The sequence below is a fragment of the Macaca nemestrina genome, chromosome 15, assembly GCF_043159975.1.
Source record: "Macaca nemestrina isolate mMacNem1 chromosome 15, mMacNem.hap1, whole genome shotgun sequence".
Classification (NCBI taxonomy): Eukaryota; Metazoa; Chordata; class Mammalia; order Primates; family Cercopithecidae; genus Macaca; species Macaca nemestrina.
In genome coordinates this window covers 13,234,968-13,248,869 of record NC_092139.1, presented here as the reverse complement: position 1 = coordinate 13,248,869, position 13,902 = coordinate 13,234,968, and the positions used below count along the sequence as shown (strand labels likewise).

Genomic DNA, 13,902 nt, shown 5'->3' with positions numbered 1-13,902 from the left:
GCATATGAAGGGATACAATATAGCTACAAAAAAGGCCTGAAGAAGTTCTTTATGCATTGACATAGAATGACCAGTGAGATTTAGTATTAAATGAGAAAAGCAAGCTGTATAGTGTGCACAGCATAAAAAGGATGAGAGGATGTACACACACAGAGATGTACAGTGTACAGATGTACAGATGTATACAGATTACACATATGTACACAGATGTACAAAGACATACGCGCACAGATGTACACGCACAGATGTACACACACAGACAGATGTACAGGCACAGATGTACACGCACAGATGTACACGCACAGATGTACACGCACAGATGTACACGCACAGATGTACACACACAGACAGATGTACAGGCACAGCTGAAGGATGCACAGGCTTTCTCTGGAAGTCACAAGGAACAGTGACATCCTCCGGGGAGGAGAACTAAGGAATAAGAGGACAGTGGCATGGCAGAAAGGAGACTTCCTTTGATTCATGTAATTATGTAAGAAAATAAATGTAACTCCCAAAAGAAACATTTTTATTTCATAGGTGGTAGATGACATAACACGATCTATAGTAATGAAACCCTGTTTTATGAAACAGGAAATGGAGAGTGCGGTCCTGCCCTGCCACTAAGCAGCAGCATGATTTTGGAAAAGTCCCCCACCCACTGGAGGCCTCAACACCTTCTCGTTTATAACTGAACAGCATTACATTGAATCCGTTTCCTTGGTGGCTTCTGGCTCTGAAATCCTTTGATTTTTCTAGCTAGCATCTGTAAGGCCTGGAGTTCTTGAGAGGCTGCAGTTTAATGTAAACGTGTATTTGAATTCGCACATACGTGTGCACACACACGCCTTCCTGGAAGGTAACAGAGCATAGATTTTTAATCTAGGAAAAGAGGAATGTCAAGTCCATGGCCAACAACATTCTGAGAATTCGAACCAGAAAAACAAAACACAAAAAGTCTCTTAGCAAAAATTCCGGCCGTATCAGAAAAACTGCACTGCATCTTATCAGAAACACACGGTTGGGGCTGATGTGGACAGTCCACAGAAACGCAGTCCTGAAAACGCCGATGGCTCACACTCCCTGGGAGCCCTGAAAAACAGAAAGCTCGAGTGTGCTGAGCAAAAGTATGTAAAGCATTTACATTGGTTTTCATTAATCCAAGCGGCAGAGTTTTTCTTTTTTTTTTTCCTCTTGACAAGACTTTAAATGTTTACCAGCAAGCGGGGAATAGGAAGATAATTAATAATCATTGAATTCTCAGTCCCCTGGGTATTTGACAGTAAATTTCACAAATAGCACATCATTAAAATATTCCTCTAAGTTACTGGCTGAGATTTCTCGCTATTTCTCCTTAAACAACTGCCATGCTCGCAGGCGGCTTTCTCACAGTCATCACGATGCCTGCACGGCACCGGCTGAAGTTAGTTTCATCTGAGAACCACCAAATTTTCTCAGGAGGGTTTCCAAAAAGCTTGCTTTTTTTTAACCACTTGCACGATCTTTGCTCTATTCATGTGCCGCCAAAAAATATTTACTTAATATTTCTAGTATTTAAATTCACTCACTTATTTTTTTTATTATTTTAAAAGGAAACTTTATACCACTACTGTAGATGGAAAATCAATGTCACCTCCATAAATAGAAGGTAGGGTAAAAATACAATAAAAATAAAACTTACTAAATTCAAGCAAGACACAGTGGCTGGGCAAAGACTCTGAGACTGAGGTTTCATACACCCCCACCCCCGCCAATGCTCCTGTGGTATAACTCATATACACAGATGTCAGTGTTTTGAGTATAGGGTTTGATGAGTTTTGCCAAATGTCATACATTCTTGCTACCACCAACATAATCAAAATATGGAACATTTCCAGGACCCCAGAAAGTCAAGACCTAGAAACAGGGAGAGGGAGGAGTCAGTGTTAGAAAGAAAAGTGTGAACGATACAGCAGTACCTCACTAAAGCGTTACTCCTTTTTTTTGTTTGTTTTGCTTTGTTTTTTGTTTTCTGAGACAGATTTCTCACTCTGTTGCCAGGCTGGAGTACAGTGGTGTGATCTCGACTCACTGCAACCTCCGCCTCCTGGGTTCAAGCGATTCTCCTGCCTCAGCCTCCTGCGTAGCTGGGATTACAGGTGCCCACTACCACGCCCGGCTAATTTTTTTGTATTTTCAGTAAAGACGGGGTTTCACCATGTTAACCAGGCTGGTCTCGAACTCCTGACCTCAGGTAATCCACCTGCCTCGGCCTCCCAAAGTGCTGGGATTACAGTCTTGAGTCACCACGCCCAGCCTGAAATTCCACTCCTTCCGACTAGTTCGAAGAGAAAATAGCACTGAAAAATAGTTCTTAGCAAATACAATGTCCTCACTGGTGGACCACCTAAAATCCATTTCGCCTACCATGGGAGGTACCTGGCCTAAATACGAGGCATCAGTACCAAAGGGAGGAAGAAGATAGAAGCAGTGATGGGGGATTTAGAGGTTGCTGCTTGAGGGCCTCTGTGCCTCCATGTCATGCACATACTGTTCCCCTGACCCAGAACTCCCTTCCATACCTCCCGACCTTACGTCTCCTAACAAGCCACTATTTATCCATCATGATTTGACCTGAACCACCCCCTCCTGGAGGCCCTCCCTGTTTCCCCAGGCTGGATCAGGCAGCTCTTCTACACTCCCAGGTCCCACAGAAGTCTGTCTATGGATTCACTCATTTGTCTACCCTCTAGACTCTGAGCTTCTTAGAGGCAGACATCAATAATTATTATGAAGATAATTATAATGCAGAAAAAGCAGCTAAAATGTTTTGGGAACTTACACGCAAGGCACTGTTGTAAATTACATCACATGTAGTAAATTACTCGACCCTCACAGCCACCTACCCACCGGATGCCCATAGTAGCTGCCCTGCCCCTCTCCCCATTGTGGCAACCAAAAATGTCTCCAGGCATTGCCAAACATCTCCTGCCAGGCAGACTCGCCCCCAGCGGAGGACCGTGGCTCCTGGCTTTACAACCCCAGCATGGCACACGAGGCCTGCGCACAGCAGAGGCCCAAAGACTGCTGGAAGCATCAACTCATGACTCACGCCCTCAACCTGAACTGATTGAGAAATGAGACATCTGGTCGCTCTCGGCCCTGGCAGGTAACGCTCAGCTCTGTGGCAGACGTCTGAAAGTTCTCATTCTTATCACCCGTCCTTTCATCGAGTTCCTGGGTGCTTACCCAATAGGTAGGCCCTGTGAATATGTGGCGAAATCTCTGACCACTGCTGAAAACTGCAGGACAAGATTGCTGGGGAGGCCAGTTCAGCCCTCCTCTTTGCCCCACCAAGCAAGAGCTCTAAACTGAGATCCAGGTCTGAGAACGGAGGGTAGCACAGGGTTAGGGGACTCCAGATCCACTCCCACCCCTGGCTGTGAGACTTGGGGAAACTCCATGTCCTCATGTGTGACACGGGGTGATGACGCTGGTGATACAAGCCTGTCAGTTTCCCTAACCTATGCAAAGCCCAAGACACACAGAATCAATACTCAGTAAATGGGGCCTACTGGATTATTATTGAAAGAATAATCTTTTCAGTGACAATTCTGCTCTTTCCCTGCTATAGTTACTCTATTTTACAACAACTTGGACGCACTAGTCCCCAACCCCTTCAAAAGCATTATGAAAAAAAGGAAGACATTTTTATAAAAATAAAATGGGTTGGTCAGCACTTTAGGAATTCTCTTTTCACCTCAGATTCTGCTGATCTTCAGAAAATGTGTGGAGGAGGTAAATGTGCTTCCAACACCCTCTCCATTCCACACTTTGTACTTTTCCTCCCAGGCTACCTGGGAGTGGATCAACTAAATCTTACTAAAGTGCTAGTGAGTCAGTGAGCTGCTTGTCATAACCGAAATACTAATAGCTAACACATCTATACCACTTACTTTATATCGAGAACCACTGTATGCATCTAGTATATGTTCATATTTGTCTCACAAGAACCTTATAAAGCAGGTGATATTGTTTCCCCATTTTATATAGGGGGAAAAATGAGGCTCAGAGAGGGTAAGTAATTTGCCCAAGGTCACACAGCTTCTAAGTATCAGAGCCAAGATTCATTCTCAGGCAACCTGGCTCCTCCACCCCCTTAACCACTACTTTATCCTGCATCTCAGGAAAGAGGTGATTTCCTGGATGGCGACACCCTGACCCTGACACAAGGAAGCAAGGATCCCCCTGGAAAAGAAAATATTCTGGGGGCCTCATCATTTCACTCCGGAGGTAGGCTGCCCCTGACAACTGAAGATACAGATTCCTTTCTTCGGGAATGTTCACAGTCTCTCCTTTTGCCCCAGAATTGAGTCAAAGATTATTTTAAAAATCACACTCAGGCCACACAGTGGTCCCCGCCAGCGCCTCTCCCCCTGGAAGCTCTGGAGGCCTATTGCTCACCCTCACAGACGGACACACAGCCAAGTCTGAGGTGGCCACTCGCTCAGCGCCAACCCACCAGCCAACAGACCACTTTTGAAAAAAGGAACAGCAAGAGAACATCTTCTCTGCCTAGAACTGCAGGCGGTGGAATTTTCGGGAAGCAGAATAGTATGACCAAAATAGAAACCCAGCTAGGGAACCTCTGAGAGGCAGCCGTCCTTGGCGGGCACGGGGAGGGGCAGAGACCAATGGAGCTTTCAGGCTTGAGTGGCTGAGAAGAGAGGAACAGGGCCTGGCCTGGGGGCTGGATGCCCCCTCGATGGGCAGCGGGGCCACAGGGCTCCACTGATCCCTGGCCAAGCTGATCCGACCCACGGCTTGATGAGCTCACCCCGATGCCGAGGTGGTGTGAGTCCCAGGGCCTGGGTTTGGGACATCACAGTCTGTCGCCAAGGCAGCACTTAGGATGCCACAGCTGGCACCGCAGACCTGTAGCCGGAGGAAAGGGGCAGACAGAGGGACAAACCTTGCCTCCTGCCACTCACCCCGACAACTTGCATAACTTCCTGCCCATCAGGGCTGCAAGGAACCCCAAAACAGAGCAGGAAGGTGGATGGATTTTTCATCTGGCGGGTGCACACAACCTATAGAAAGAACCCCTTTGAAAAGTAATGGATTGCCTCCAAATAACAAATCTGACACTCAGCAAACTTTCAGACAAGCCCCCCTAGACCGCTGCTGCCCACGCCCCACCCGGTCACACACACACACCACCTAACAGTAAGTGGATTCTCAATCAATGAATCATGTGTATTAATGATGAGAGTCAGGTTGTCACACCCTTCATTCAGAGGTGACACATACAGACACAGGGCCTGAAAGTCAAGAAATTCCATCTGGATAAATCAGGTCCAGAAATGCCAAAAAGGAAAGGGAGGACATTTGCCATCCTGTCTCGTCCATGGAACCGCTGGAAAAAGTCATTCTGAACGCGATGTCTTTGCCGACCTTGCCCCAGCTAAGACAGCTGTCTGCCTTCCCCAGACGGGGCCGAAAGACAAGCTCAGTGGTGCTTCCCAGGCAGGCTGCTGCAAGGCCAGGCGCCCGGGACACAGGACCGGGGTGATCCACAAGCAATGAGGCTTGCAGACTGGCTGCTGGCATGACTGCTTGCAAAAACACGCGCGCCCACATGCTGACACGTATTGCTTTTGGAGAGGGGTGGAGAAATGTATGGAATCTGCAACCCACAGGCCGCAAGGTCACCTTTTAGATGGGGGCAGCAGGGCCCAGGCATGTGGCACACGCCAAATCTCATCTCCATCGTCAAATCTGGATGCGAAGAACTGTCTCTTGCTGGTTTCAAGACATTTCCTGGGGCCCTCCTGCCTTGGAGAATTCCAGAGATATTCCTATTTTTAGTCATTCGAACAGCTTATGGCCACTGTGCTGCAAGCTTCCACGTGTACGCTCCCCTGTTCTCTCTGCAGTTTACATCAACTGCTGGAGATAGCTACTCTGAATCCCTCTGTTACAGATGGGGAAACTGAGGCTTGGGGTGCAGGGAAATTCCCAAGACCACAAAAAGAGTCAGGGCAAAGCTTGGATTAAATTTCAGGGTTGGGGGTGCACCGGGGTATGTGGTGAGGGGCAGTGCATGGGGGGAAGGGCTGTACATGTGTAGCATGATGTGTGTGTATATAGGATCTGCAGATTTCATCAGTTTTGTTGTTTGTTTTTGAGATGGAGTCTCACTCTTGTTGCACAGTCTAGAGTGCAGTGGCGCAATCTCGGCTCACTGCAACCTCCACCTCCTAGGTTCAAGCGATTCTCCTGCCTCAGCCTCCCTAGTAGCTGGAATTACAGGTACCTGCCACCACACCCAGCTAATTTTTGTATTTTCAGTAGAGACAGGATTTCACCATGTTGGCCAGGCTGGTCTCGAACTCCTGATCTTAGGTGATCCGCCCACCTCAGCCTCCCAGCGGTGGGATTAGAGGTGTGAGCCACCATGCCCGGCCTTCATCAGTTTTTTAAATATGCATCACTTATATGCAGTAAAATGCACAAATATTTCACATACATCTTGTGCCTTTGCATATATATGCGCACAAGATACAGAACATTTCAAGTACCCCAGAGGGTTCCGTGTGGCCCCTTTGAAGCCAGACGCCCTCACCCAGGAAGAACCACTCCCTGACTTTTCCCACCATATGCTGGGTTTGACTGTTCTCGAACATCCTTTAAATAAAATCTGGATGGATGTGTCTCACTTATTTTGCTCAACAGAATGTCTGAGCTTCACCCCTATTGTGTGCAGTAGTCCTTTCTCTTTCATTGCTGTGTACTATTTCGTTGTACAAATCAACCACAATTTATCCAATCACCTTGCTGAACTCCCTCCATTTTTAAAGCATTTGAGATTAAACTGGTGATTTAGCAAGGTCTGTATCTAACAGAAGAGAGTACAGTGCATGACAGAGAACAGACCTCAGAGTGGCTTCCTCACCAAAAGGAGAAGGAAAGATCTGGTCAGAAGAGTTCCCCAGAAATAGACTTTAGATAATCCTCCTGCAACAGGACTCGCCAGGGCTAAACCCACCCACTCTGTCAAAGGCCTGCAGAAGACGACATGAGCAGGGGAACATCTCTTCTTTCCATCCTCTGCCCAACTTAGCAAAGAGCCCCCCTCTCCGACCAGCCACCTCTGAGAGTTTGGTCTCCTATTGATCCCCCACATCCCCTCGCATAGCCTGAAAGGCTGATTTCCATTTTTCCTTCAGGCAACTTAAAATCCAAGTGGAAACTTCCCCTTGAAGACAGTGGGGCCTGTGTAACCCTTGGCCGGGGGCAGAGATTTAAAATTAATGCCTTCTTGACAGACAGCTTCTTTATTTATACTTTTCCCCAGGAGCTTTCATTTCAGTGCCATGTTCCCGGGGGTGGGCACACTTCATCAGTGGCCCCTGCCAACCCCCTGGTTATTAAGACATTCCTCCCTACTCCATGGCAACAGAGGTGATGTCACCCATTGCGGATTTCAGAGCTGCAGCCCACCTTCTTAGGATTATACAGGTAAACAGCCCCTTTCCACAGCCTTTAAAATAACTTTAGCAGGCATTTCAGACTTGAGTTTGTTTTTCCCCCTCATTTAACACTCTCACTTTTGCAGGCACGCCCACACAGGTCTGTTTTGATAAGGACCTTCATAAATCTTGAGCTTTGCAGGCCACTTTCTTCCCATCAGGCCCAGCTGAAGAAATGCTCTTTTTCCAAAACCTCAGATTACAAGGTCAAGAGGGTCCCAAATACCAACTCAGGAAAAGCAATCTCCCCACTCTGCATGTGGCTTACAGTCTGCCTTTGGTATATTTCTTCCACAGAAGGAAAAAGCATTAAAGATTCCAGTGCAGGGCTTTAGATCCAAATGCCCAAGAGGCAGGCAGGACCATCCACCAAGATGGAGAAAGAAACAGAAAAATAGCAGAGCTCCCCGTCAGTTCTCATTTCTACCTTAGCCAGGAGTTTTCCAATGAGTATAATCCCATTAGGACAGTAGCAAGATACAATGTATAATTATATAAATATCAGCTATAAAAGGTGAACGTGCACACATCCCACCGTACATGAGACACATCAGACAAAGTTAGAGACAGCAGCTGCATACGGCGTCCTGCTGCCCTCCAGGGCCACATTTTGGCTATGAGATACAGTGCTGACGGCAGGCACCTAGGACTCTAAGTGCCCAAGTTCAAGGCCTGCCCTGCCATTTACCAATGCAGACCCTCAGCAAAGTTACCTTACCCCCAAGAGCCTGATCTCACTGGTCCGGGATGCAGCCTGAGAACTTCTAATGCAGCCAGAACTGAGAGCCCCTTGCCACCCATTCTACATTTTTCAAAAGTATTTAACCTGCCACCTGATATGGCTGGAGAGCCTTGAGAACCAACCTGAATAACACTGCTTTAAAGTTTCAAGAGCCTCCACTCCTGATCAAAATCTATGCCACCAAAAGAACACAGGGGCTTGAATTTAGAAGCCAAGATACCATGTGTTTCACAGGGAAGAATGAGTGAGGCAACTTCAACCTCATTTCCTCTGCCTCCCTGCAAGGCCGATGCTCAATTCTAGCCCTCATTTCACCTTTCCAGCTGCACCTGGAGACGTTATTTGTCCAAACCAGGTTTATTAAGGCCTGTCCTTAACTCAACAGAGAAGGCAATGTCTCTGAATGTCACATGTGTTTAGTGAACCTGCTTGCTTAGTGTAGAACACTATTTTTAGCCAGCACCAAACACATGCACATGCACATACACATATACACACACACACACACACACAGATACTGTATCACAGCACCTCATATGTCCCTATTTGTTTACCAGACTATGACCCATATTGGCCTGGGGGCCAGGAACCATATCTAATTTGTGTGTATGCCCCTACAGGGTCTGGCACAAAACCAGCTTTCAGTGTGTTTGCTGAAAGAATGGGGTTTTAATTGTGCCCTGTGAATGGATTGAGAGCAGCTGTTCCTACACTGAAGTGCCAGTGAAATTAGGGAATGGGACACAGAAGGGTCTGTGAGTGCTAAGAAATGACATCAAAAGCACGTGGGGGGATATGAAGTGGAGAGGGGAGGTGGGAATGTGTGGGTGGGGGGTGCAGGGGGTATGTGGTGAGGGGGCAGTGCCCAGGGGAAAGGGCTGCCCATGTGTAGCATGTACACGCATGGTGGGGGTGTATACAGAATCTGCGGATTTCATCAGCTTTTTAAAGGGCTGTGACCTCAAAAGTTTAAGGATCACAGGAATAAACTCTATAAAACAACAAGCAGTGATCAGAAGGAACCTGTTTTCCTTTCTGAAAGGCCAAGGTTGGCATTAAATGCTTTAGCTTACCAGGGATTGAAGGAGGGCTGCACCAGACTGTTGAGGCAAAGCAGATGTGAGCACTCCCCACATATCTGTCCCCACAGTAACTGGAGATCTGGCATCTCTGGAGGTGACCAGGAATTCCCCAGTACCCACCTGTCTCTCTCAGCACATTACAAGTTGGGAGAAGTAAGAATCCATTGCATTCACAAGCATGCATAAGGGAATTCAGCTACTAAACTGTCTGCTGACAGCCAGTACATCTTCCCCCTCCAGGGTGGGATCAGTGGCCCCATCAGGACTCCCACATCCCTGCCCCCAGGTCTTTCTGTCACTGTGTACTTGGTTGTCTCCTCCACTTGAAAGAAAATTAAGAGTCTTCTTTGCACATCTCTAGTGAATAAATTTGAAACCTAGACAGATAAAATGGATAATTTTCCAGAAAGATACAGTTTACAAAAATTGACTCCAGTAGAAATAGAAAGTGTAAAGAGACCAATTCCCACAGTATAGAGAAAGCCATCAAGAAACAACTCCACAAAGAAGCACCAGGTCCAGGCGGCTTCACAGAGGAATTCGATCACAGCTTTAGAGACCAGGGAGTCCCAGGGAGACAGAAATTGTTCCTGAGCATAGACAAGGAAAGAAACCTGAACCTGATAGCACACAAAATAGGACAATATGAGTATCACTCATGAATATTGAAAAATTCTTAAATATTATCTGATGCCACCACCACCTTAAGAAAATAATACAAGAAGTGGAGTCCATACCAGGGATGTTTTCACATAAAGAAATCTAATAATGTATGCCAACATATTAATAGGTCTAAGAAAAATAAGATATTTTTCCATAGATTCTAAAAAAAGCCTTTGATATAATTCAACTCGCATTTGTAATAAAAACTCTCAGGGAAAAAAGAAAGAACTAACTAATACTTCCTTTACATAATTCATACACCTCAATTCTAAAGCCAACACTGGAGGTCCTCCTCCAAGGCAAGGATGCCCACTGTCTTCGCTATCATGTAACACTCTACTAGAGGTATTAGTTAATACAATTAGACAAGAGAAAACAACAGAGGCACAATCAGAGGCACTAGCTCAGAGAGGGCAGGATCTGGGTCTCATTCCTCATTGTGACCCTAGGATCTAACACAGTGGGTGCTCAGTAGCTGAATGAGTAAATAAACAATGGTTCATATTAATTGAACACCTCCATTAACAAAAGAAAGGGTTTACTACAACACTAGTAACAGATCACATGCTGTGTTGATTTAAATGGATTAACCTATGCAAGGCAGACAACAGTCCTATGAGGCAAGTGGTATTATTTCAGCCATTTTACAGATAAGCAGACAGAGGTCCAGAGAAGCTAGATGACTTGCTCAAGATCACCTTGTAGTAAACAAGGTTTTCAATTCCAGCCCTGCCATGGTCCCAGACGCCTTGCTAACTGGTTCATATGTGTCTCTCACCAAATGAGAGAATGAGGAACCTCACACAGTTCAGAACACATGATATGGAGCAAGGCTGCCCATTTTGGGAAAATTACTTTACTTCTCTGTGCCTTAGCGTCCTCCTCCGTAAAACACGGGTGATAATAGTGCCTGCTTGCTAGGGTTGGAGAGGAATCACATGGGCTAATTAACGTCTGCTACACGCTAAACTCCATAAAATGAGCATCCGACTCCCCAAAATTCCCTAATACACCTTCACCAATTCTAACAACAATGTCTGTCCCATTAGCAGTACCTTTCCCTCCTTGGTTTTTGCCAAGCTCATGCCCAGAGTTAAGGGTAGAACTTTACATGCATCACCAATATGTTGCCATCTGGGACAAAACCTAATAACAGGATAAAGGCTAGCGTTCACCCCTGAGGAGTTCCCATACAGAAGCAAAGAGAGGTGACTGCTATTAACATCTGGGTGACCCAGAGCCAGAGACACATCTGGGAGTTCACATTAGCCTCTCAAAGCTCACCATGTCCCTTCTCTTTTTTTTTGTCTGGTTTGTTGGTTTGAGACAGGGTTTCCCTCTGTCCCATGGGCTGGAGTGTAGTGGCACGATCACGTCTCAGGGCAGCCTCGAACTCCTGTTTAAGAGATTCTCCCACCTAAGCCTCCTGAGTAGCTGGGAAGCTGGGTCTACAGGCATGCGAAACAAGGCTAGGCTAATTGTTTTAGTTTTTATTTTTATTAGAGATGAGGTCTTGCTCTGTTGCCCAGGCTGGTCTTAAAGTCCTGCACTCCAGTGATCTTCCTACCTTGACCTCCCAAAGTGTTGGGATTGCAGGCATGAGCCGCTGCTCCCGGCCACGACATCCCTTCTCTTCCTGGGTGCTAACTCTTCTGTGCTGCCTACTTCTCAGCAAAGAGTAAGTGCTTTCCAGATTCCAGAGTATTACTCTGTACTCCTTAAGTGTGGGCTTCATGTAGTAAAGTCTTCCAAAGAGTTTGAAGAAACTGACAAAAGCTACCTCTGCCGGGTAATCAAGGTTAACATCAATGATAAATGATATGGATAGTACACTTTTTTTTTTTTTTTTTTTTTGAGACAGAGTCTCACTCTTGTAGCCCAGGTAGCCCAGGCTGGAGTGCAGTGGTGCCACCCACCTCACTGCAACCTCCGCTTCCCGGGTTCAAGCAATTCTCCTGCATCAGCCTCCTGAGTAGCTGGAATTACAGGTGCCTTCCACCATGCCTGGCTAATTTGTGTATATTTAGTAGAGCTGGGGTTTCACCATGTTGGCCAGGCTGGTCTTGAACTCATGACCTCAGGTGATCCGCCCGCCTCAGCCTCCCAAAGTGTTGGGATTACAGGCGTGAGCCACCACGTCCGGCTGGATAGTACATACTCTTGATATGATGTGATGAGAAGGGGCCTTTATCTTTGTGGGCTTCCTCCTGAAACCCTAGAGCCCTAGTCTAATGAAGGGACAGTCTACAATACAACCAACAATCCTCAAAAACAGTGAAGGTCACAAAAAACATTCCCAATCTGAATGAGGCAGAAAACTCAGTTAATAATGTGTCAATATTGGTTCGTTGATTACAATAAATGCACCATACTAATGTAAAACATTAATAACATGGGGAAACAGGGTAGTGGGTATATGGGAACTCTCTGTGCTATCTTTGCAACTTTTCTGTAAATCTGAAACTGTTCCAAAAAATAAATTAAAAAAAAAAAAAAAAAAAGACAGATTCCAGGGCTTTCATTGTGGTCATTTAGATACCCATCTGGTGGCCACCAAGCACCACTTGCCAAGAAAAACTATAAAAAGTACCTCCGTTCAGATTTGGCTTGGAAACTATTTCCCCGGAAATCCCCCCACCCCACCCGACAAGAAAAATAAAAGCTGATTACGAATCTGGGAGGGGTGTGAGTATTTGTTCCCTGAAAAACATGACTTTAATCTTAATGAACAGAAAGACCACGGATGTTAGTGCGGATCGTTTGCAGATTCTTAATTGTATCTTTTCAAAGCAAAAGATGTCCTCCAGATTGCAGCTCTAGAAGACTGCCCTCTTCTGCTAATTATTTCCATCTCCAGCCAAAACACAAAACTATTGCTAATGACCATCTTCTCGGTATCCAAGTGAAGACAGGATACCCAAAGCTAAAGCAAATCCCTCACCTAAGGTGGCCAGAGAGGACACCGAGGGAAGTTAAAACTTCATTACCTGTCTAACACAGTGCCTGTGGGAAACATCAGGCCACCAAGCCTCCTCGACAGGCTTCCCACACAAGCCAGTGAGCACAAGCCCTTCCTACGCACCAGATGTAGGCAAGCCCAGAGTGCATCTGGAAGCTACCAACAGGCCTGCCCCTGAGCCTTCAACAAGCATTGGCTGGGCTGGGCTGGGCTGGGCTGTCAAAATCAGGAAGCCTGGTTGGGTTTTTTGTTTTTTCCAAGACAACCTGCTAACCAGAAATACACAGTGAGGTTGGGCGTGTGGCCTCTTCCCCCTCCTCTTCCTCCTCCTCTTCCTCCTCCCTCTAACTAATGCTCCTGTTAAACACGTGAAGTGACAGATGAGCATTGGGCCCAGCCTGGGGAAGTCCCCAGCCCCCAGCGACTGAGGGCACTTGGAGGCACAGAGTGACAAAGTTCAGGCAGAAAGAGCCTGTGTCCTTCTGAATCCACGCGGCAGCTGCCCCCCACCCCACCCATAGTAGAAGTTCACTTAATATAGCTCAGACCAGTCCTCTCGTGGGTGATAAGTAATGGGTTCAGCAGCAGCAGCAGAACTCAGGGAGGAAATGGGCCGGCCTTATAATACCAAAGTTTTTAACCCCCTCCAGTATCAGACAGACAACCTCTTCCTCAGTTTCAACACAAAGTCCCTATCAACCACTGCTCACAGGAGGTGATGGGAACTGCATGGCCTCACTTCAGTGCCTGGAGGGAAGGAGCAGCCTCCTAACTTTGATAACTGGGTTCAGCTGCAACCCTCCTTTTTTTTTTTTTTTTTTTTTTGCAACCCCTCCCTGCTAACTCCATTCTTTGCTTCCTCACCTCCTCCCTCCAAAGGCACAGAAATCATGTCTCTTGCCCTTTGACAACCCAGTCCCAAGCAAGAGGCCAGCAGACAGCACCCGC

General features: G+C 46.6%; 1 protein-coding gene across 6 annotated transcripts in view; it reads right to left on the bottom strand.

The window, feature by feature from the left end:
- The window catches only part of LOC105470668 (nuclear factor of activated T cells 2), a 177,158-nt gene that overhangs the window by 142,881 nt on the left and 20,375 nt on the right, over nt 1–13,902 (bottom strand). The gene's annotated exons all lie outside the window — the stretch shown is intronic.